Genomic DNA, 24,591 nt, shown 5'->3' on the forward strand with positions numbered 1-24,591 from the left:
CCTGAATCATGCGCCACATTTACACAACGAAAAATCTAATGATGTACCTACTCTAAAGAAGGCTTTGTTGAGACCGTTTATCTCTCTCAAACATACTTTTACGTCGGAAACTCAATTGATGTATATCATATACGTATATTATATGTAACGAACACATACCGAAACTTTCGGTAAAGAACACGAAACTTTGCCTTTTAGGGTATTGGGGAAAGGCCTTTTGATTTTAGCCGAAAGTGAATTTGCGGCTAAAAATGATTATCATTTTTGCTGACTATTTTGATGCAAGTGTTGCGCTTTAGTCTTACAAGAAATCGATTTAATTCCTGGCTAAGAAATAAAGAAAAAAAAATATTTCCAAATTTTCTAATCTAAAAATGGGTTTAGTGATAACGAATCCTTTGACACCTCATTCATCAAAATCGGCCTAGTAAATTAGGCGCTAAGGTGAAACATACATAATCTGATACATACATACAGAGACATCATAACCATTCCTTTTGGCTTTGCCGTAGTCGGGTAAAAAATTGCAATCTCAATCGCAAAAACTACATTGTCTCTTGCAATCAACTTGAAGTTTTAGTGGGGAGAAAATCAATGGGTCAAAGCCAACATTTTGATTGATTTTTGGTTCACAATGTGCCATCTATACATCGTCTCTCGGCGTACAATATGACGTGATCCCTATGGTTTTGTAAAGCCGGCGAGCGTTTCATTGTAGAGGGGTAATCGGATTATTCCATATTACTTATTGGTGGAACCATATTTTCCAATATGATCCGACCGTTAGTAGTTATAGCGTCCTTTATTATGAACGATGAGCCATTTTAGATTACTGCTTAAGTAGCGCTTAGGGTTAGGGTGAATTTATCTTAGACCCCTTTGCCTTACCCTTATTTTGTGAGGAAGCCCGTGCTCAGTAATGGGCCGGCGATGGGTTTATCATGATGATGTATGGGCTATAGATTTGTCGTACAATATTATATGCAACGGCGTCGCGTGTTTTCATTAAATCTTAAGGTTACCATATTGTAATAATGGTAAGATGTGGTGAAAACATGGTGCTAGCTCCTTTATACGGCTAATTAATAACTCCACAATATGGCAGGTTGCCAAACTGTGAAAGCCTATCCTAAGCCAATTGATTTGGAACCACGACATTGTAGAATCATTTTCTCATTCCTGCGTAATTTCTTCAAGGCCCTGTAATAATCCTTTGGAACTAAGTAGTTATCTATATATTAATAACAATCCACACTATAAATCTCACAATAACTTATGAAGAACCTCAGTATATAATACAAAATCATTTGGACATCCCTGAAAAATTAACTCTACTATTTTTTTATAATACCACAGCTCACAACAGTTAGAAAACGTCTCAGGTGTCAAATGGTGGTCAAACATTAGTACATATTTTGACGCAGGTAGCTATAATAGGAAGGCAGGCAGGGCTATAATAGGTATAGCCCTGTTTTTCTATGATTTCATGAAATCTGGCATGACCTAATATTAAACTACCTAACGACCTAAACTTAAACATGCTGAAAATTGACCGCCTAACCGTCTGTCTGAGCATGAAATCCGACATAGAACTAATTGACATGGGGCCACGACGTCAGACAACGTCATGCAAAGTCATTTGTCTATGGGTGACTCATCAAAAAGCGAGGGCTGCGCCTAAATAATTTATTAACATGCCAGCTGACCCTGACTAACTGGACAGTTCTACATCGATTGAAACCAGAAATCCTCTCCTACAAGTTTTGAGCGATTGGTTTTGTTGCTCAAGCAAGTTGTCTTCTTAAATCATTTTCTATGGTAAAATACGGCGCTGTAAACTCTAGTTTTAGGCATATCAATGAGAAAAAAAATCAGAGAATACAAAGAACAATGATCAGCCAAGTAGTTCAATTCAATTCAATAATCTTTATTGCGAATTTGGGTTAGTTTACAGATCTTAAAACTATTATTGTTAGGTGCTCCAAATTCTACCTTTCGGTATGCAATAATACAATAACATAGTCATGAATACAATCTTGTCATACCATTATAAATTATAATATTCTAATTATTATTATTACAATTCATTCAACATTAATAACTTCAAAATTATGTTTAAGTTATTTCAATGTTTAAGTTATAATGTTCAAGTTATTTTTAGGGCTCCACACCTCAAAAGGAAAAAGAACCTTTATAGGATTACTTCGTTTTCTATCTATCTGTCTGTTGAGAAACCCCTATAGACTACTTCCCGTTGACCTGGAATCATGAAATTTGGCAGATAGGTAGGTTTTATAACACAAGTAAAGAAAAAAAAATCTGAAAACCGTGAATTTGTGGTTACATCACACAAAAATATTAAAATGTGTTTACAAACATAATTACTAAATCACATATACTCGTAGATGTCACTATCCCTCATTAACTTGCAGTGTTCCACATTAAAGTGTTCAAATATAGAAAAGAAAGGAAAATTGTTTATTTAGTGCCACAGAAATATATCTTATACCATCTACGGAACCTTCGTGTACCGTGTGAACCTTCGTTGTTTTCTCCAAAGTTCATTAAAAATGTTCTATCCCTGTCGTGTCGTAGCGCCGTGCCAACATGCTACATGGCATAAAGTCGCTAATTTGGCCACACAGTTGGGGTTAAGCCGCAAACACGTTTTGTTAATGTTGCATGTTAATTATTCCTGGCAAAATATTCCAACAAAACGCTGGAAAGCAGGAAAAGATTTTCTGTTTAGTCTTCCCGTAGTGACGATGCAGTCAACGACAGAATTCCTTGACTTGGACTTGCATTCCATACAGGCTAAAATCACTTACTTTACCCAGAAGTAGAAAAAAGCTAGTAAGTATTTAATTATAAGTAATCAAATATTTTTTTAATGAAATGGTAATAATCTAATCTGGATTTCAGTGAGACCTTACACTGATAATCTATAAAGCTTATCAAGCTGATCGTCAAATAGATTGCTTGATCAAATAGAACAAATTCGACATGCCATTAACGAAACACATAATAAGAGTCGTAAAGATTATGGCGGCTTATCAGGAAACCTAACGCTTTGTAAAGAGATATACCAATAATCCCCAGCCATACCAAGGGGTTTCGCGCCCCCTTTTTTTCAATGTGTGCCTTCTTTCCGTCTTATTGATAACTTTTCTTTAAATCCCATCTCTATTTCTTTAACCGTAAGGTTAATATCTCTATGGTTTTGAAGTTGGCAAGGGTGCATTTTCAAGTGCAGGCACAGTAATCCTTTATAACTAGACCGTCTCGTGCCTTATGAGGTCTTACGTAATTTTATTTATATCGCCTTCGTGTTTTTTGCCTGTGTCACTGTCTATTTTTATCATTGACCTAAAATGGACTTACTAGTTTTACAATAAGATCTTTTATCTTCGACGTTAGATATTTTTGTCCATAAGTGAACGGAATGGAAAGGTAGCAACTTCCATAAGTTCGATTTAATTGTCGCAAGATCCTTTTAATTCTGTGGCAAATATTGAATGTAGAGATCATCAGATCATACTAATATTATTATTGCGAAAGTGTGTTTGTTTGTCCTTCATGCACGCCCTAACGAGGCAACTGATTGACTTGATATTTGGCATTGGACAGAGAGTAACATAGGCTACTTTTTATACCGAAAAATCAAATTGTTCCCACGAGATTTTTAAAAACCTAAATCCACGCGGACGAAGTCGCGGATATCCAGTAGTCTTCTACCGTATTTATAAAGGAATATATATTTAAAACTCCGCCAAGGGCATACGCCTATTTTATAAAATGAAAGATTTCCTTTACGAAAATAGATTTATGACGCGTTTCTCGCTATGTTTTCGAGGAAGTTGCGAATTCGCTAAAAGTTTTTTAGGAAGAGTTAATTAATCATCTATCATAAAAAATAATTTAAAATCTGAAGTAAGAACAAACGGGACTTAATAACCATTAATGGGAAGCATAAGTTGATTGCTTGAATTATTTCGTTGGTATACTAAAGCATTGAATGACTAGGAACTTAAATATTATACCTATTACGTATAACAGTTTTGCTTAGTAATTTAGTAACGTCCGATATTGGAATATGCACTGATAACATTGCTTTCAACCAACTGGAATATACCTACCAATAAAAATGCAAGCCACTGCAAATTGAATTGAACAATGGGTTAGTGGAATTTTATCAGATCCGCAGTATATCGTCCCTCGGGCGTAATGGCTACATAATTCGCGTCCGGCGTGCACCGCTGACGGCGTAAGACTACGGTCGAGATGGGCCGATAGCGATCGACGATAAAATGCGGGTAGTTTTATGGGCTGGTAGGAGCCAGTTTCCCGTTATCGCCGGCAGGGGGCATTAAATCAGGTGCCTCTATTCTTTCAGGGGTTTTAGCCTGGAGGCGCGCTGATACGAACCTTTGTTACGTGTACGGCTTGTTTTAAATTACAAGTTTGTTTTCTCACAAAAAGGGGTTCGTATTTGAATTTTGTCTTTGAAGATTCAAAGGATATTTCTCAACAATACCCAAATATAAATCAAACATCAAATCAAATCTCAATATTTTTATTCAAGTATGTAGGTTTACTTAATTCATTGCATATGGAAATATAGTGACTCTTCGACAGGTTCGGTGTGAAAATTGTACAGAAAAGTAATATGAGCTAGTGATAAAGTGTTATTTTGTACCGTAATATTATTTGCTTTTTAAATAAATTGAACAGAAATCTAAAAAAACATAGACAAAAAATTAGTCTTGTCAACTACCTATGCCATCTATCGAAGTAGGTAACTACCTAAGTTGTTGGTGGTGGTGAATTGATTTCGAAAATCGTTTGCGAGGAGTCCGTGGTTTGCTAAGCCAGTTGGATATCAAGATTCCTTTGAGATTCGAACGAAATTATCTGCCTTTGTGGCGGACGTTCACTCCGTTAAACTTAAATTGAAAGTGACGCTTGCTATAAGCACAAGTTAGATGAATAATGCGCTGGAAATGGTAGAATTGTTTTGTTCGATAAATAAAAATCCTTTGTTTTTAACCCCCGACCCAAAATGAGGGGTGTTATAAGTTTGACGTGTGTGTCTGTGTATCTGTCTGTGGCATCGCAGCGCCTAAACGAATGAACCGATTTTAATTAGTTTTTTTGTTTGAAAGGTGGCTTGATCGAGACTGTTCTTAGTTATAATCCAAGAAAATCGGTTCAGTCGTTTGAAAGTTATCAGCTCTTTTCTAGTTACTGTAACCTTCACTTGTCGGGGGTGTTATAAATTTTTAATTAACACTTGTATACTTACTTCTTAATTCAGTTTTGCCTCGTCAAAAGTAATCTTATTATTTTACTACCCAAGTAAGTGCTAAACAAAGCTATTAAATACAGTAGTGTGCATGTAGAGAATGCAGAAAAAGTTAATTAAGAAGCTGAGGTCGGGACGAGAGAGGGAGCCATCGAGGGGAGTCTGATTTTACCCGGGATTATGTTAATGTTCTGATTTGAGCTGATTCACGTTCACCTAATCTTACGGGTGATGCGCTTGCTGAGTTCAAAGAACCTTTTATCTGTTGATATAAATAAACCGGTCAAGTGCGAGTTGGACTCGCACACGAAGGGTTCCATACCATCGTTCAAGGTTATTTCTACTTTTTAATTTACATGGTGGCCATTTTGAAAATTTTATTTCTTACAGCTGCAATACACACTGAAATTTCCAATTCTACCTCTTATGGTTCATGAGATACAGCTCGATGACAGGCAGATAGACAGATGGACGGAGACTTAGTATACGGTCCCGTTGTCCTTCGGGTACGGAATGACTGATGAAATAATATTATTTTTAATCATAAGATGAACATACCTACAGCCAAAACGCTACGGGTTACCGCTACGTCTTAAATCTTGAGATCTTTCATAATTATGTATGTTCTTTCCCTACATGAAACGATTTTAGAAATTATAACCGCGTTCTTTACAAGTCCAGAGTAAATTAAAAATTTATAACACCCCCGACAAGTGAAGGTTACAGTAACTAGAAAAGAGCTGATAACTTTCAAACGGCTGAACCAATTTTCTTGGATTATAACTAAGAACACTCTCGATCAAGCCACCTTTCAAACAAAAAAAACTAAATTAAAATCGGTTCATTACTTTAGGAGCTACGATGCCACAGACAGATACACAGATACACAGATACACAGACACACAGATACACACGTCAAACTTATAACACCCCTCTTTTTGGGTCGGGGGTTAAAAAAAGATAAATCCACGGCTAGGAAAAGGTAATTAAATTTATATATATTTACGTAAGTATAAGCCATGTGCAAACGTAATCGAAAGTCGTTAGGAAGATTTTATTATTTTGCAAAAAATAGGAATTACGTAAGACCAAAAATAATACGGACTAGTACAGTTGCAATTTATTGGTGGCTTTACAAAACACATGCTATCGCAAATACATAGGAAAATAACGCTTGCACCTAAAATACGGAAGAGCCGAAAACACAAAAGCTTTTAAACTATTTCAGGATAGCGGCAATTTAACAGCATTCTGAGAATTAGGCGGTTACTATAACAGCTTTTCAGTCGTCCTACCTACTCCTATTTTGTCGCCTCGTCGTGTCGGGTAGAGTTACAAATCTCTACGACATCTCGCATACGGCCATTGTAAATCTTATACATCTGTCCTGCATCGCTTTTTAACCCCCGACCCAAAAAGAGGGGTGTTATAAGTTTGACGTGTGTATCTGTGTATCTGTCTGTGGCATCGTAGCGCCTAAACGAATGAACCGATTTTAATTTAGTTTTTTTTGTTTGAAAGGTGGCTTGATCGAAAGTGTTCTTAGCTATAATCCAAAAAAATTGGTGCAGCCGTTTAAGAGTTATCAGCTCTTTTCTAGTTTTCTTGTAGAAAAGAAGGTTACATAACCGTTAGGTTCATAATATTATGTCAATTGACAAATGTCAAGCTGTCAAGATGGACGTTGTCTAGATACATAATTATTTATTTGAAAATGATGTTTTGGAAAACTCTGATACTTTGGATCGTCGGGGGTGTTATAAATTTTTAATTTACACTTGTCTCTTAATGTGCTTCGTTTCAAATTATAATTCTTAAGTCGGCTCTACACTCGCGGCGCGAACGGCCGCGAAAGCCCGCGACAACTGCGAAACACTAGCGTAGATGTTGTTCACGCCTTCGCGTTCGCGCTTGACGCCTTTCACCGATCAGTGTCGGTTTTTGGTCCGCGACAAAGGGTTTGCGGCGCGAACGTGAACGCATCGTCAATGTCACGAACAAGACTGTGAAGATTTGCTAGTGTGGAGGGACACAGTTCAAGCGTGGATCGCGGCATACATTCACGGCGCGACTTCACGTGCGAGTGTAGAACCGGCTTAAAAGTGTTCAATGTTAATTTAGATTGTTTATTTATGTATTGCTTCTGTCATGTTTGATTACAATTTTAATTGTTATGTTTCGTTATCTATTATTATTACTGTTATCTGCTTGTTCAGTGTTGTTTTTTACTGATATTGTTGACATATGCCGCATCAATTACTGTGGTATCGGGAAAGTTTAAAAAAACTCATGCTCCCCACCCCTCTTCCTTAACGTACTCTATCAATTGATATTTTTGATCTAAAGGCAAGGAATCTGTATGTATGAGAAGCAAAAGCTGACTGACTGATTTATCAACGCACAGGTTAAACTACTGGACTTAATTTTTGAAAATTCAATCCCTAAAGGTGTAAAACAGGCTTTCGCGGACAAAATCGCGGGCATAAGCTAGTTTTACGAAAAAAATATGATTGTCAAAAACGTTGAAAACATTAACGACACTATACAATTGATTTCAAAGCAGCTAGGTTTAATAAATGAATTGATTGATTGATAAAAAAAAAACAATTATGTAGATGAAAGCGTTCAAGACCGATGTTCTTCCTAAGTAAAAAGATGAAAAAGTTGTAGGAAAAGCCATTCCCCCTGTGAACGTGATCCATCTGAAGCCGGGAGAGTCTGCATGTGGGGTTATGAACGATAAAACTTCTAGGGGCGTCTATTTATGGTGTTTTTTCTAATATTACCTATACAATATATAATAATATGTATTTGTATACTATAATAGGGAACATGTTTCGATAATGTTGATGATGAATGGAATGCTATTTGCAGTTTGTATTATTAATTTAATTAACTACTAGCTTAAACTCACGACTTTTAGGTTAGCCCGCTACCATGAGTGCATTATCACTTACCAGCAGGCGAGATTGTAGTCATGGGATAACTTCTGTATAATTAAAAAAATATACTTTTTTGTAGCAGCAGTGACCATGCATTTTATTTAAAATCCACTTATTCTTAATACTAAATCAATGGTCACAACAGGTGTTGAAAATAGTAAGACGAATTTATACGAACACGATCTCAACGAACAAAGATTAATTTAGAAAGTAGTTTATTTTTACCCGTCGCTTATGTGTAGTTAACTTCACACATGTGTCACTCATTACTTGTCTTAATTCTGACACTCCCTAAGTCCCTTTACTTCTCACTTTTTTTTAACTTTGCGAGTGTAATGAGTGTTTTTTTTTTTTTAATTATTATTACATAAAACTATCAGTGTTAGCTCTAGATATGACTATTTTATAGTTCAAACTAAAAAGAACGAAGGGAGTACATTATAGTTTTACATATTTGATTAAATATTTAAATAAAGCACTTGTACTAAACATTTTTTTGTTTATTTAACTAGCACTTAAATATTTTGCAGGAGTGCTATGTTTAGGAACAGTTAATGTCTGAATCTAACAGAGTAGCTGTCTGGAATTCAGTTTACAATTATTTCAATTGAATTATTAAAGTACTTATGTGTTACTGTGAATCGAATATGTAAGTGTCGTTGACCGTTTCATGTCTGTATCAAATAAATTAAGCAGCAGTTTTATATTCACTCTGCATTCAGTAGTTTAAGTAATATGAGAATTGCCCCAGACTGAGCTACTTAGACTTAATAAAGAAACAGTTTCCAACGAGATGACTATTGAATACCAAGTGAATAACGCTAAACAATGTAGGTAATATTATCCTTTCATAAGGTCCTTGCCCTGCAGACATTCGCTTGTGATATAAAGATTCTAAATAACAATGCTCATAGAAAGCGAATACGAAACATTTTATACTTAATTTAAAATTCAAACACAATTAAAAATCAGACCATACTCTGAAAAGAGACTCTTGGGATCAGATTCAAAAATATAATCTGCCAAATTTTAGTTCTGGAATCAGGCGTTTTTTCAATAAAGAATTGTTTACACACTACTTACGTCTGTGTAGGTAGCTTTAGTTTTCTTTGATCTGCAAGAAACGAAACATCTCTGTGATGCAACATAGTGATGTTATTTCTTGAATATTATAGTAAAGTAAGCGGGCATTGTTGGAATTTTAGCTGGAAGTTGCATTATTAGTTGGTTCATAGAGTTATGAAAAAAAAGCTACTCGTGCTTAGACCCGAGGCAACATTATTTCGGTTGATTCATACTTTTCGGCAGGACATTATCTATAACATCTTTTATACACATGTGTAAATTAAAAATTTATAACACCCCCGACAAGGTTACAATAACTAGAAAAGAACTGACAACTTTCAAACGGCTGAACCGATTTTCTTGGATTATAGCTTAGAACACTCTCGATTAAGCCACCTTTCAACCAAAAAAAAACTAAATTTAAATCGGTTCATTTTAGGAGTACAGTTTAGGGGCTACGATGCCACAGACAGATACACAGACACATAAATACACACGTCAAACTTATAACACCCCTCTTTTTGGGTCGGGAGTTAAAAATTCCATACGAGCGAAGCCGAAGGGGGTCAGCTAGTACAACACCAAAGAAAGTATGAACCCACAAGCATCCGCCACATAAGAATGCCACAGTATCTTGCTTTACCCGAATGTTTGTTATATCGAGAGCTTCCCTCGTCGTTTGTCGGGCGTCTCGGTTGTTTTCAGTTCTTCAATTCGGTTATAGTTTATTGTTTTGCCCTTAGAGTCGGGAGTTAATGGTGAGCGTTAAGATTTGTAAACATCCAGCGTCAACAGCGAACGCGTCGGAAATGCCGCAGATTGTATATTGGTTCAGGTCGACCGAACACTATATTTCTTACGAACAGACAGACTGGACGTTTAGTAAAACTTGTTGTATAAAAGCTGATAGGTCTCCTGCTAACTTTACTTATAACTTCGTCTTTTTGCCAACATTATTTCAATTGTAGGTAAAGTTGGTTGTCAAAGCTGTGAGTTAGTTGTCAAAGGTTGTCAAATACCTGAAAAATACGAAGTAAGAGGTCCTTATTCATGAATACAAGTTACGACCGAACGTTATAATAAATCCTAAGTTTTCTAACCAGAAAACTGTGTTAATGGGGAGGCGTATGGCATGATTTAAATCTCCACCGCCCTAGATTAAGGTAACCTACTTAAATAACTCACGGAAACGACTCACACAATATATCTTACCCCAACACGTACCTACCTATTGTACCTACTCGTACAAGTGCCATATTGTCGGCTTGAATAATCTCCGACACAGCCGTTTCTATTTTCGGAACAAAACCACTTTAAATATGAAAGAGCCGATTTTCTCCTCACTTTCTTATGAAAAGTTTATCAGTACAAACTTATATGTTCTTACTGAACGTTTTGTTTCCATCGATTTTAGTAATATTGTGAGATAATTATTTGCACATACTTATCCAGTTAATTACTTAATTTCTCATGGTTACCTACACTTCAATAAAAGCTGATGTGCCTATAAAATTGTATTTTTTTTTAAATTATACAAGGTGGTTATAAATTATAATACGTGTTTCCAAGTTATTATTACTATCCAGGTACTTGTCTTGCTCCTAAGGAATTAGGTATTCGAATAATAAAACTAAACCAATAATTATTTTGGCATTGATATAAATGAAAAGAAATAGGGGCCTAAGTAATGTGCCCTAAATTACGCCAAAATAAATTAAAAAAATGACAGTTATGTCTTACATCAATTACTATAACATGTTTATTACGTCCTTTTGTCGTGAACATAAATTATAATTTACACTGTAAGATTACTCTTTTGTTTACATAAGATAAACTCTCACACACTAGTTAATTGACGACGATCACACGCGTACTATTGTTCGTCTGAGAAAGCATGCAATTTCGCAGCGTTGTGATGAGGTGCGCGCTTTGTTATCATCGTTGCATAACTTTTGACATCTACTTAACTATATTTCATCACATAGTTGCTAACTTGTTGTCTTACAAGATGTGTACCTGTCTCAAATGGACTATTTAATTATTACGGTTGGTTCTTTAGATCATTTGCTAATTGAACTTCGTTGACTATTATTAATAGTTTTTAATGTATATTTACAGGTATGTTACCTGTAATATCAAAGACAGTTTCTTAATGAAAGATGGCATTATTAAAGAATTAAGGAAACCCCTTTAATTTTTCAAAAGAACCTTTTTTTAACATAAACGGTAGACATGATTATCACGAGAATACTCCTACCATTGTGATCAATGGAAAGAGGTCATGACCCTCAGCAATAAGAAATACAATGCAGAGAGAAATACAATGAAAGGAAACACATCACAGGCCATGGATTGTGAAAATCCGTTCAATGGACTCCAGAACACGTATTTTGGAAATACGAGTACCTTCAATGGACTCCAGTGTTGGGTGTCCATCGGTTGAGGCGAACGTATATGAACATAGTGGGTATATATGAGGAGGTTTATCATGACAAGTCAATTGTACAGAAGAAGTACCATGCAACAAACTGCAATATCCTCAATATACATTCTAACGTTAAAGTAAACCACAAATGTCATGACATATAATTATTAGCATTATCCACCTACCTCTGAACTGGAACGTGGAAAGTTAAACGGGCATAATGAAAGCATTACACCGTTATGCATATTTAATGATCTGGTCGACGTAAAATGAACGGAACGTTTCGGTAAAAACATACGGCCTTTGGCGGAAACTCCAGTGATTAGAACAGAAACAATGGAGGCGAATCAAACAATTTGAACGACCTCTGAGTCTGACGCAGCGGTGCGTTTAATCGCCTTGCAAGCATGAAGTTCTAATTTGTATTTAGTACAAAGATAGAGATGATTCTAATACTAGACACATTTTCAACCTAGGAATAGAAGCTATATCCAATGAATCCTATTCCTACTACTTATTAATATTATAAACTAGCTGATGCCCGCGACTTCGTTCGCGTGGATGTGGGTTTTTTAAAATTCCCGTGGGAACTCTTTGATTTTCTGGGATAAAAAGTAGCCTATGTGCTAATCCAGGGTATAATCTATCTCCATTCTAAATTTCAGCCCAATCCGTCCAGTAGTTTTTGCGTGAAAGAGTAACAAACATACACACACACACACACACACACACATACAAACTTTCTCCTTTATAATATTAGTGTGATGTGATGTGAAAGTGTGTTTGTTTGTCAGGTTGTCCTCTTGTAACAAATTGGCGTTAACGATGACGATCATGATGATCGTTATTTGTTTGTTACCTCTCCGATGTATGTATTGTATAAGAATTTTTGAGAAACCTTTCTTATCGAGAGCTGGTCAACATTATTAAGGACCTACATGTAAAATTCAATATTTCTAGGAAGCGCGCCCAAAAAGGCAAAGATTCTTTCAAACCTCGAATAATGATTTCTCCCACCTGACATAGCAACTTGGTCAGACAAATCTTCCGGCCGTATAAATGGGATTTAAGTTTCTGCGTTGCTTGGAGCGAAAAGCCCTTTCCTAAAACCGGTCCACTTGTTCAGAACAGGTTTCATGTTTGTAACATTATTTTACTTTACTTTTATGGTTGCGTTAGTTTTTTAAAGAGTTGAACTTACCTGACAGGTTTATGAACGTATGTAGGTATGCTTTAAAAATGGCCAGGGAAGCCATGAAAAATCTCATACGTAAATAAGAAACAATGGGATTTTTACACAGTTTTGGTTAGCTTTAGTTAGTAATTTTTATTACAAGCTTTTGTTTAACTTGCCGTTTTAAATAATATGTAATTGCTTGCTTTTTTAAGCAATTAAATGTCACTTGCTTTAACGGTGAAGGAAAACATCGTCTGGAAACCTGAACTCATGACAGTTCTCCATAATGTTCTCAAAGGTGTGTGAAGTCTGTCAATCTGTACTACCTAATGGCAAATAAACGCACTATGGCCTAAACCCTTTTCTTTGAGAGATGAGACCTGTGCTCAGTAGTGGGCTGATGATGGATTGATCATGACACAGTGATGATGTCAGTATATATGTCAATCTTGCAACTAAGTTTTAGAATTTTAGTTTTGTTTGTTGTCAAGTTGGGAACACATTTACACAGATTATGTATAGGTATACCTATAGAATCTATTTTATAAGCACTTTCGAAACTAGTCACAATACCACCAGTTCTACAAGTGTAAATAAAAAATTTATAACACCCCCGATAAGTGAAGGTTACAGTAACTAGAAAAGAGTTGAAAACTTTCAAACGGCTAAACGGATTTTCTTGGATTATAGCTAAGAACACTCTCGATCAAGCCACCTTTCAAACAAAAAAACGACTAAATTACAATCAGTTCATTAGTTTTGGAGCTACGATGCCACAGACAGATACACACGTCATAACACCCCTCTTAGGTCGGGGGTTAAAAAACAGTTTCTACTTAGAAGAAGCATGTATGAAACTTAGTAAATTATCTAATCTAACTTTCATATTGCTATTTAGACCAAAAGCTAATCTGCTTACAATGGAAACAGCTATGTACGCAATGAATGTACGAGTAGCTGTAATAAAAATTTAACAGCTTTAATGTAATTTCGAAGTCATTAATTGCAGGATGCAGCAAAACCGAGCTACAAATAGCCAAGATCTTAATGATCACTAACTCGGATCGTATGGCCGGCCGAGTTGTAAAATTAGAAGCGGCAATTGATATTAGTTGCGTAATTGTAGCTGCCGTTATGGACCTATGGTATCTATCTCACTCTACCTAGTACCTCCTAGAATAATTAAAATATGAGATGATCGCTAGATCTTAACTGGATCGAATACAAAATTCTTAATTAAGTAACAAGACTACCCGAACCATATTAAGGTTAACGTCAACGCCATAATTAGGTATCGCGATAATTCCCCCGATAAATGAATAATCAACGCGTGAAACTGAGTAGCCACATTTGAACGGTTAACGTCTAATGCCAATTGGATTGGGGTAAAAATCGTGTAACGCCAAACGGCAATGTGAATGCCGTTGTGAAACTTATCGCCTTAGGTCGAGGCTACACCTACGGTTAACGGCCATTAACGCGTTAATCAAAGGTGTTTCCCGTTGATGTAGTCGGAGGATAGTGAAATTTTTATTAATTCTCTACTTAATTTCGTAGTTTTTACTTAATATTTTTCTTTCTTTTAATTTCAGGTATATATCAAGGCATCAAGCTGATAAACTGAATATCTACATACTCATATCCGTAAGTAAAGGATGGAAGTTACAGTCCGAATAGAGCCACGACTAGGTGTTAAACTACTTACAATATATTAGCTTATGCCTGTGACTTCGTCCGCGTCTACTACACAAATTTCAAACCCTTATTTTACCCCATTAGACGTTGAATTTACAAAAAGCCTTTCTCAGCAGATTTCTATGTCATAAATAGCTATCTGCATGCAAAGTTTTAGCGTAATCCATCCAGTAGTTTGAGCTGTGCGTTGGTAGTTCAGTTAGTCAGTCAGTTATTATTTTAGATTAGAAACTTATTATATTTAGCGTAAATGTTTGCAAAGAAATATGAAGCTAGCCGCCATAAGTACAGGTAAAATAACGTCCGGTTTCGATATTAATTTATCTATCTGTAATCTGGGGATAAGTTACTCTTAACAACACTGTTATTTGTCAAAAGTATGGTGTTTTTTTGACAAGTCACAATTTTACTAAGTTACCTACAGACCTACCTAGTTTATCTACAGTTTGCAGATTGAATATTGAAAACGGATGTAAGTCAGTCGCAATAGCAAACAAACAATAGGTACCGTTGCACATTTACTAGAGCGACAAATTGCGTACGTATCTTGGTAGTGGTAATTGCCTGAGGTCGTCCGTTGGCCGTTGACCCGGTGACAGATTAACCGTTAGCTAAGCCTCATCTCTTTCCGTTCTATTCAAATTATATACCTATTGCGTACCTATTTGTGTTTGTAAAGTAAATTACATATTACGTAAACTGTAGTTGTATTGTAGTTTAACCTACTGCACCATTACCGTCTCTCTATCAAATCTGCGTTCATCGTTAGCCGATAGGCGTTCACTGCTGGACATGGGTCACGTATCAGGACTTACACACGCCACAGTCCTGCGCCGCCTGAATTCAGCGGCTCCCTGCGACTCTGATGTTTGTCCATCTAGTGGGGGTCTTCTGACGCTGCGTTTTCCTGTGTGAGGTCGCCATTGTAGCACCTTGGGACCCCAACGTCTATTAGTTTTTAGCCCCCGATCCAAAAAGAGGGGCGTTATAAGTTTGACGTGTGTATCTGTGTATCTGTCTGTGGCATCGTAGCTCCTAAACGAATGAACCAATTTTAATTTAGGTCTTTTATTTTATTTTTTGTTTGAAAGGTGGCTTGATCGAGAGTGTTCTTAGCTATAATACAAGAAAATCGGTTCAGCCGTTTAAAAGTTATCAGCTCTTTTCTAGTTTCTGTAACCTTCAGTAGTCGGAGGTGTTACTATTTTTTAATTTTCACTTTTATAGAGATTTTTGTGTCGGGGGTTTTTTAAATTTTAAGTTATCTAACTATGATCATTGTCCTTCAGCTTCGTAATCCGATGGGCTATTTCGGTTACTCTGGTTCTCCTATAGATCTTCACATTTCTAATTTGATCATATAAAGAGAAACTCAAAGCATAACTCTCCATCACACGCTGAGGGGCTGAGCTTATCTACTTTACTATGTTTATTTTTTTAAGAATTTTAAATCGAATTAAACAAAGACTAATCATGAAAATGTATCCACCCAAATTGGAAAACATTAATTGAAACCGAGTAATGTTTCCACTTCATACATTTAATCTAATTCAGAGTTCGCAAATCTGTTAGGGCAAGGAAATAATTGATTAACTTGAACCCTCCCCCTCACGTTTTTAGGTCATCCCCAAGATACAACCGCTTACATCATTCTCCATTAGAAACAGTCGTATATTACGATATGTATGTACATAGAAATTCTTCTTATATTACGTAACTTTATTACAAACATATATTATTAAATTAGTGGTCCCGAACATTTCTTCTACGGCCTAAGGGAGTTTTATCATGAATCCTGACTGATATAATATTTACCCGACTGCACAACGCACGAGAGTCGTTATGTGTTTATCAGTAAAAATACAAGGCTTCGATACCACCGCCAAAGGTCTAAAGTTTTTGTCAGAGTTTCCCGTTCCGTTGTCGAAACTTATCTATCAATGACAAAATCGGTAAAGGAGTGGACTGAAAACCGAAAGGTCGATGGTTCAAACCCCGCCCGTTGCACTATAATTGTCGTACCTACTCCTAGCACAAGCCTGACGCTTAGTTGGAGAGGAAAGGGGAATATTAGTCATTTAACATGGCTTATATTCTTTAAAAAAAAAAAATATGCATCCATTCGTTGCTGATATATAAATCGTTGAGGTTAACTATACGTATATTTTGTGTGGTAAAGTTCAAGCGGTGAAGTTCTAGATTCATAATGTGACTGTGAACGCGGAATCCTTAAATTAGTACACCAGATCTTTGGCTGTGGATCGACGCCGTAGGGCAATAGTAGTCCAGGATCCTACTAATATCATAAACGCGAAAGTTTGTGTGTATGGATGGATGTATGGATGTTTGCGACTCGTTTGATTTTCAACATGTTCAAAAGAATTCCGTAGTATTCTTTCTTTCTTCTCTGTGGGCTGGTTTCCGCACTTAAACGTTTCCGTCTGTTGTGCGTGCGTTGCCCCTCCCCGCCGAAGTCTTCACTCCAGCCATCCAAGCTCGCTCCAGAAGCCGAGTAGACAGCCCAGGTTGCCGAGGGCTTCATGACGTGAGGTTGGGGATCCCATACGGCGCTCTCGTTGTTCTGCCACGCCCGTGCACTCTAGCAGCACGTGCGTCGGTGTTTCATCGACCTCCACGCAGGCTCTACACAGAGGACTTTCGGTAACACCTGTAACGAAAAGGTGTTTGTTTAGTGGGCTATGCCCTGTTATGAGTCCCACAACCTTCCTAAGTTTACCTCTATCCAGGCGGAGTAGTTTGTTAAATTCCGTAGTATGTGACGTGGTGTAATTTGAACGGTTCCATGCCCCCATGTGTGCGGGGCCGTAAATCGCTGGCACAGACCGCCGCCCACGTCTGTGTCATCACGGCGTGTTGGCGTAAGTAATAGCTTTCTATTGTCTCCCGCGCTGCCGCTCTCTGCTTCATTCAGAAAAAAAACCTGAAATTCAATGTTTTGAATGAACTAGACCGTTTGGATTGTAAATCAGTTCTATTATTCTTTTTTTTTTTTCAAAACTCATATCTAGCTAGCTCTACAGGAAAATTTCTAATTCGCTAATGTGACATACATTTAAAAAAAAAACTATTTCATATACGAGTAGGCCAATTTGGGAATTTCGTTAACAAAACAGTAACCCGTTCCTGAACACAAAAAACCGGTCAAGTGCGAGTCGGACTCGCACACGTATTGCGAGTTTTCATAATGCTAGCTTGAGTAGGTATACTCAAAAAGACGTAAAATCTGCTAAAACACATGGTAGACAAGAGCCTAACTAAACTCATCTCATTTTGAGAGAATTGTGTTCAGTAGTGGGCGAGTGATGGGTGGTGATGATGATGATTCATTAAAGCTAATGCAGCTAAGCTGAAAGTTTCGTTTTTATTTATATTTTTAACCCCCGACCCAAAAAGAGGGGTGTTATAAGTTTGACGTGTGTATCTGTGTTTCTCTCTGTGGCATCGTAGCTCCTAAACTAATGAACCGATTTTAATTCAGGGGGCACGGCAGTGCCCCCGCCAAGACGAGCCAAACGGCGGCCGGGGCGCTACGTACCTTTTTCTCGAAGTGTTTCGCCGTATTTTCGACCCGCCATAACTTCGGTCTGGATAACGTTAGAAAGCTGAAATTTTCAATATAAGGTGTCCTCAGCAAATTTACCAAATATACCAAGTATCACATATCTAGCTTTTATGGTTACAGATTTATTGATACCTAAAATACGCCCATTTCGTCCCTCACTGATGATCATCAAAACCTCTACTCAAAACCTCTAAGGTACTTCCCGAAGTCCTAGAAGGCTGAAATTTGGTATGTAGACTAGAAATTGACAACAAAGTACAGGAAAATTAAGAAATTGGAAATGCCCCCCCTCTACGCCTCTTATGGGTGAAGCAAATCTGTAAATTCTGTCGCTAGAATGCTGATATTTTCAGGATAAGATGTCCTTGGCAGATTTATTAAACGCATTGAGTATCAATTGTCTAGCTTTTATAGTTTCAGATTTATTGACAGTCAAAACTTCTAGTCTGTAATTCTAGGGTACTTCCCGAAGTCCTAGAAGACTGAAATTTGGTGTGTACACTAGAAATTGCATACAAACTACAGGAAAATTAAGAAATTCAAAATTTTCCCCCTCCACTCCCACGTATGGGGGAAGCAAATTATTTGTAAAGTCTATCGCTAGAATGCTGATATTTTCAGGATAATATGTCCTTGACAGACTTATCAAACGTACCAAGTATCAATTCTCTACCTGTTATGGTTTCAGATTTATTGCCATTCAAAACCCCTCTAGTCAAAAGTTCTAAAGTACTTCCCTAAGTCCTAGAAGACTGAAATTTGGTATGTAGGCTAGGGATTTCATTCAAACAACAGGAAAATAAACTTTTCCCAGTCTGTACATTTAAAAAATGTGTTTCCTGAAGTCCTAAAAGACTGAAATTTGATATATCTGCTTTAAAATTGAGTTGCAAGATTCCACCCAAACAAACATAGTTACATACATTGCAAGTGGAATAAAAGCTTTTAAAAAAAGAGGTAACGATAGAGAGCGGGCCATAAAAATGATGTAGGTACCTACAAAAAATAGATCCAAAAAAAAAATCTAGGGCACCTGCCAAAAAGAAATGAAATCCCACCAAAAACATTTCATGTAAAATGTTGCCAAGACTCACAAGTTCATAATGCTTTCACTGTTAAAAAGTTATGAGATCTCTAGTAGAGCCAAGCCCCTAGCTGAGCTTAGAATTGCGCTGCCCATGGGACCTATCCCAAGTCCAAAGTATATAGCTCTTAAATGCTCTTGAGTATATCACATTTATAACAATAAAGAACAAATAACTCTACTTACAAGCTCTGATTTTACAAACCCTAAATCTTGGTTAAAAAAGTACGGCTTGGCCGTTTAATGTTCGTGAAACTATTACATGTCATAACATATTATAATATTAAGGTCATAAGGAATAGTTTGTTCGACAATTACTAATTTATATTATTCTTCATGATTGTCGCACAAGCTATTCCGGGCTTAAATGTCATATCAGATAAAAGTACCACGAACATTAAACGGCCAAGCCGTCCTTTTTTAACCAAGATTTAGGGTTTGTAAAATCAGAGCTTGTAAGTAGAGTTATTTGTTCTTTATTGTTATAAATGTGATATACTCAAGAGCATTTAAGAGCTATATACTTTGGACTTGGGATAGGTCCCATGGGCAGCGCAATTCTAAGCTCAGCTAGGGGCTTGGCTCTACTAGAGATCTCATAACTTTTTAACAGTGAAAGCATTATGAACTTGTGAGTCTTGGCAACATTTTACATGAAATGTTTTTGGTGGGATTACTTTTTTTTTGTTTGAAAGGTGGCTTGATCGAGAGTGTTCTTAGCTATAATCCAAGAAAATCGGTTCAGCCGTTTGAAAGTTATCAGCTATTTTCTAGTTACTGTAACCTTCACTTCTCGGGGGTGTTATAAATTTTTAATTTACACTTGTAATCCATGCAGCGTGATAGAATTATAGCGGTTCTCGTCGCGCAAATTAAGTGGATTACCAATGCAAGTCGATACTCGTGCATTTTCCACTCGATTACACCCTGAGTGGTTCCCGATGAAAAATTACCGCTGAACGCAAGTCACGTCGCCTGCATCGCTACAGGGGCAGAGTTTGAAAGCATAGCTACCAAGTAGCAAGATCTTTTGAATTGAAATTATATTGGATACAATATTTTCAGAATGTATTATTATTTATATATTTAGTAATTTATTAATTTTAATATCTTTTTAATACAATATTACAATTACAAAGAATAAAAATACATGATACAAAAACCAAAGTATCACTACAGATTTTTTTAATTATAATAATGTTTATTTTGTTAGAGTGTGATAAATATTATTTCCATTGGTTTTAACAGGGCTCTCTCTGTCACTCGTTTCATACAATCGTAGTTCCAATTTCATTTGAATATTAAGCAACCAAAGTCCATGACATTTTGCAGACATATTCTTGTATGAAACGAGTGACGGAGAGAGCCCTCTTTAAGATTAGGTAAAATGACATCCTTTATCCTGCCAAGTATGGCGTGCATTGAACCCAACATCACATCTTACCTCCTTAAAATATTATGTCATCATGTAAAAATTATTAATTATTCTATGCATTAGTTCATGCACTTGCCGTTCAAAAATATATTTAGTGTAGTTATTATTCTAAACGTAAAAGGCTCAAAGGTTAAGGTTTATATTTTTTTAATAACTAACATGACAAACATAACTCAGAACTAATTAAACAGTGAGTGAAGGTGGTCGCTAATATATCATTATGTTTGTTGGTAAACAATATCCACACATCCATATAATGGTCGCGTTACAGCTTTATGATTTTTAAATGACCAAATTACCTACCAGAAATGAAAGCGCTGTAAAACTGTTGCGAAACAAGCTCGTTATGTGACGCGTTAAATAAAACATAGACCCCGAAGCCACCGGTCCGGCAAAATGATTGGTTTGTCGACGACAATAATATAGGCCCGAGCCGAGACGCTCTTATGTTTCACTTCGGCTGGCAATTTTTTGCGCTACACGTAACGTAATCGCGGACTTTCTAACGGTGTATTTCCGAATTTCCATTGCAGTTTAACATCTCCCAGAGAGGTGTTAAACTGTCATTGACAATAGAATATGTCTGCAAAATTTCATGGACTTTTGTTGCTTAATATTCAAATGAAATTGGAACTACGATTGTATGAAGCGAGTGACGGAGAGAGCCCTGTTAATGAAGTCACAGAAATTTGCTTCCACGAAAAGAAATAACATCAAAATTAAGAAGCACCAACAAAGTATCATGAATCAAAATCGAGATAAAGCAAAGAAGCAATGCGTCGAACAATAGTGTCAGTCGAATGCGTGCCAAACCCCGTAGCCGAGCTGATAATAATTTCATGATCAATCCCGACCTCTCGGAGCGCAGTCGACATTGACAGATCATGGAGGCTTCTCCACATAAGTCGCAGCTAATTGCGTGATGGATGGGCCGTGAGGATTTCGACTTTTTGTTTTTCTTTGATATTTTTTTAGGGTTCCGTACCTCAAAAGGAAAAAAGGAACCCTATGGGATCACTTCGTTGCCTAATAATTTTTAATACATATCAAAAATTGCGAAACCGGCAGGATTCGAACCTGCGTCTTCTGGGTTCGCGCCCAACGCTCTGGCCTCTAAGCCACTGTACCTATCTCTTACTGCCAGTGACGTTAGTGATTTGTATATTCACTCAGTACTGAACAGTAATTCGTTGCCTGTCTGTCTTTCGTGTCGATCAAGAAACATATAGGGTACTTCCCGTTGACCTAGAATCATGAAATTTGGCACGTAGGGTAGGTCCTTATAGCACAAGTAAGGAAAAATCCAAAAATCGTGAATTTCTAGTACCATCACAAAAAAAAAGATTGTGTTCCCGTAATAGTTAATTATTTTACATCAAGATTGCGCTGTACGACATTAACTTGCTTTATTATACTGGTTTGAGATTTCCTGTACGATGGTTCGGATTTCCGAACCCTTCCTATGCGAGTCCGACTCGCACTTGACCGTTTTTTTGTGTTCAGGAACGGGTTATTTGTTTTGTTAACATTTTATCTATTTACATCGCATCGATCCCACTGTCACGTCACGTCTAGAGTTCAGAGTACTGCTTTCCACGTTTACTTTTAATTTATCTTTGCTGGTTTGTATCTCTACATACACAAAATTAGTTGATCATCATATTTGTCTTTGAATGGTTTTTTTAAAGTGAAGTCGGAACTCTTTCATTGGCAGTGGAATCGATGCCTAAACTGGTTTGATGTAACAGTTTAACACTTTAATCTTCAGTCTGCGTCATTGGTCATCCTTTAATTACCATCAAGCTTAATCACGTGATCATAGTCAAGCACATATAAACCTGTTATCGATAAAGCAACGTGATTTTTGCTCGTCGATTCGTCAGAAATGAAAAGCTTATTTCGTATTCAACAATTTTGCTATCGTTTTACGTAAGTATTTTGGTATATAAATAAAAAAATCTCAATTTCCGTAAAAGCCGCTTTAGCCCAGAAAATTATGCGCGAAATGCGGCCTTCCGATAATAGGCTGGTCGAAATTAGGCCAGTGATTTAATATTTATGATATTGGGAATTCGGGTCAATTTGTTTTGGATCTTAAATGTCGCCGGCTTGGCCTGAATATCTATTTTTAACCCCCGACCCAAAAAGAGGGGTGTTATAAGTTTGACGTGTGTATCTGTGTGTCTGTGTATCTGTGTCTGTGGCATCGTAGCGCCTAAACGAATGAACCGATTTTAATTTAGTTTTTTTTGTTTGAAAGGTGGCTTGATCGAGAGTGTTCTTAGCTATAATCTAAAAAAATTGGTTCAGCCGTTTAAGAGTTATCAGCTCTTTTCTAGTTTTCTTGTAGAAAAGAAGGTTAGATAACCGTTAGGTTCATAATATTATGTCAATAGACAAATGTCAAGCTATCAAGATGGACGTTGCCTAAATATATAATTATTTATTTGAAAATGATGTTTTGGAAAACTCAGATACTTTGGATCGTCGGGGGTGTTATAAATTTTTAATTTACACTTGTACTGCTTTCATTTGACAGCGGGGGAATGGATCGCCCGGCTGGGCTAGTTTATGTCCAAGTCTTTTGATTTGTACAATTTAAGATGCTTTAAATATTTTCTTTAGAGTTTTGCCGTTCAAATTGTTCTTTTATCGGGCCTTTGATGCACGTTTTATGATGTAATCCTGCAAAGTTTGCGCGTTTCTCAATTTAAATCGCTTAGTTAAAGGGATTTTGTTTTGAAACGGCCGACACCTGGGTTTTTAGGGTTCAACCCCAAAGGGTAAAAACGGGGCCCTGTTAATGTAACTCTGCTGTCTGTCTGTCCGCGTGTCACAGGTATATAGCTCTTAGAGAAATTAGTTACAAACCTGAAATTTTGGTATTGTTGTAGAACGTTGACTCAAAACAGTATATTGAATTAGAAATTCAGTCAAATTATATTTTACAAGGAGCTTCCTTCCATGCATGGAAAAGGAGCCGAGTAAAATATTTTTGGTTCTTACCCTGGGATGTGGGGTCATTGTCTAGAGCACATTAAGAAGAGTACGAATATATATTACTATTTATCTTAAAAGAAAGTTATTGGGGGCCGTAATAGTTGTCAGTTTTAGGCCATTTTGTGACGTGGTCCATTTAAAAAAAACTGAAGCTCTGAAATGAATTATTATTTCATACACCCCAAAATATGTTGTTCATAATTTAGTATGTAAGGAACCCTAAAAAAGCGGGACCCGACTCGCACTTGACCGGTTTTAATTGATGGTCAGGCACCCGTCGAGGGGGGACATGGAAAATTAGCATACTAGTGTAACGAGCTTGGGAGGGGGATTGTTCGTAATGAAAGCCTTTTGAGGTCAAGGCTCATTTGCAAGTCTATAGTTTGTGTTGGTTTTTTTACTCTGTGTAATGAGTAGTGAATGAGCATACATCTACATTCTACACTCATCTGATGAAAAGCTTGGATGAGGTCGGTTAATATAAAACAGTAGCATACACATAGGCTCAAATTCACTGAGACCAGTCACACTCTCAAAACTACCGAACATCATGGTATAAATTAACATAGAGATGGCCCTGTTTTGAAGACTACATTTTTCTTCAAGTACCTACATTAGATCTCCCCCTCCCCCCCATTTAATATTACACACACCACCTAAACCATAACACGACTAACCAACACGACGAAATTCAGATTTTATAAATATTGCAAGCAAGAATACAAAATACAAATGATACTACATTATCCATATAAATAACAATGTCTTTTAAATTCTAACATAGAGAATCATTATCAAACCAATTTGAAACGACGCCGACGCAACCAAATTTGGATTTCGTAAAGAATTAGTGACACGCGGATGGAAAGTGAGACGAGGTATC

At 36.7% G+C, this 24,591-nt stretch overlaps 1 protein-coding gene and 1 long non-coding RNA gene across 2 annotated transcripts in view; both read left to right on the forward strand.

Annotated features, from left to right (window-relative positions):
* Nucleotides 1-24,591, forward strand: part of LOC123876427 (ubiquitin-like protein 3) — a 191,144-nt gene that overhangs the window by 15,248 nt on the left and 151,305 nt on the right. The window lies entirely within an intron of this gene.
* Nucleotides 1,996-24,325, forward strand: LOC123876437. The gene is made up of 3 exons (XR_006798358.1): nt 1,996-2,119; nt 14,985-14,988; nt 24,315-24,325. It is a non-coding gene; the product is annotated as an uncharacterized LOC123876437 (long non-coding RNA).

The sequence above is a fragment of the Maniola jurtina genome, chromosome 21 (genome assembly GCF_905333055.1).
Source record: "Maniola jurtina chromosome 21, ilManJurt1.1, whole genome shotgun sequence".
Taxonomy (NCBI): Eukaryota; Metazoa; Arthropoda; class Insecta; order Lepidoptera; family Nymphalidae; genus Maniola; species Maniola jurtina.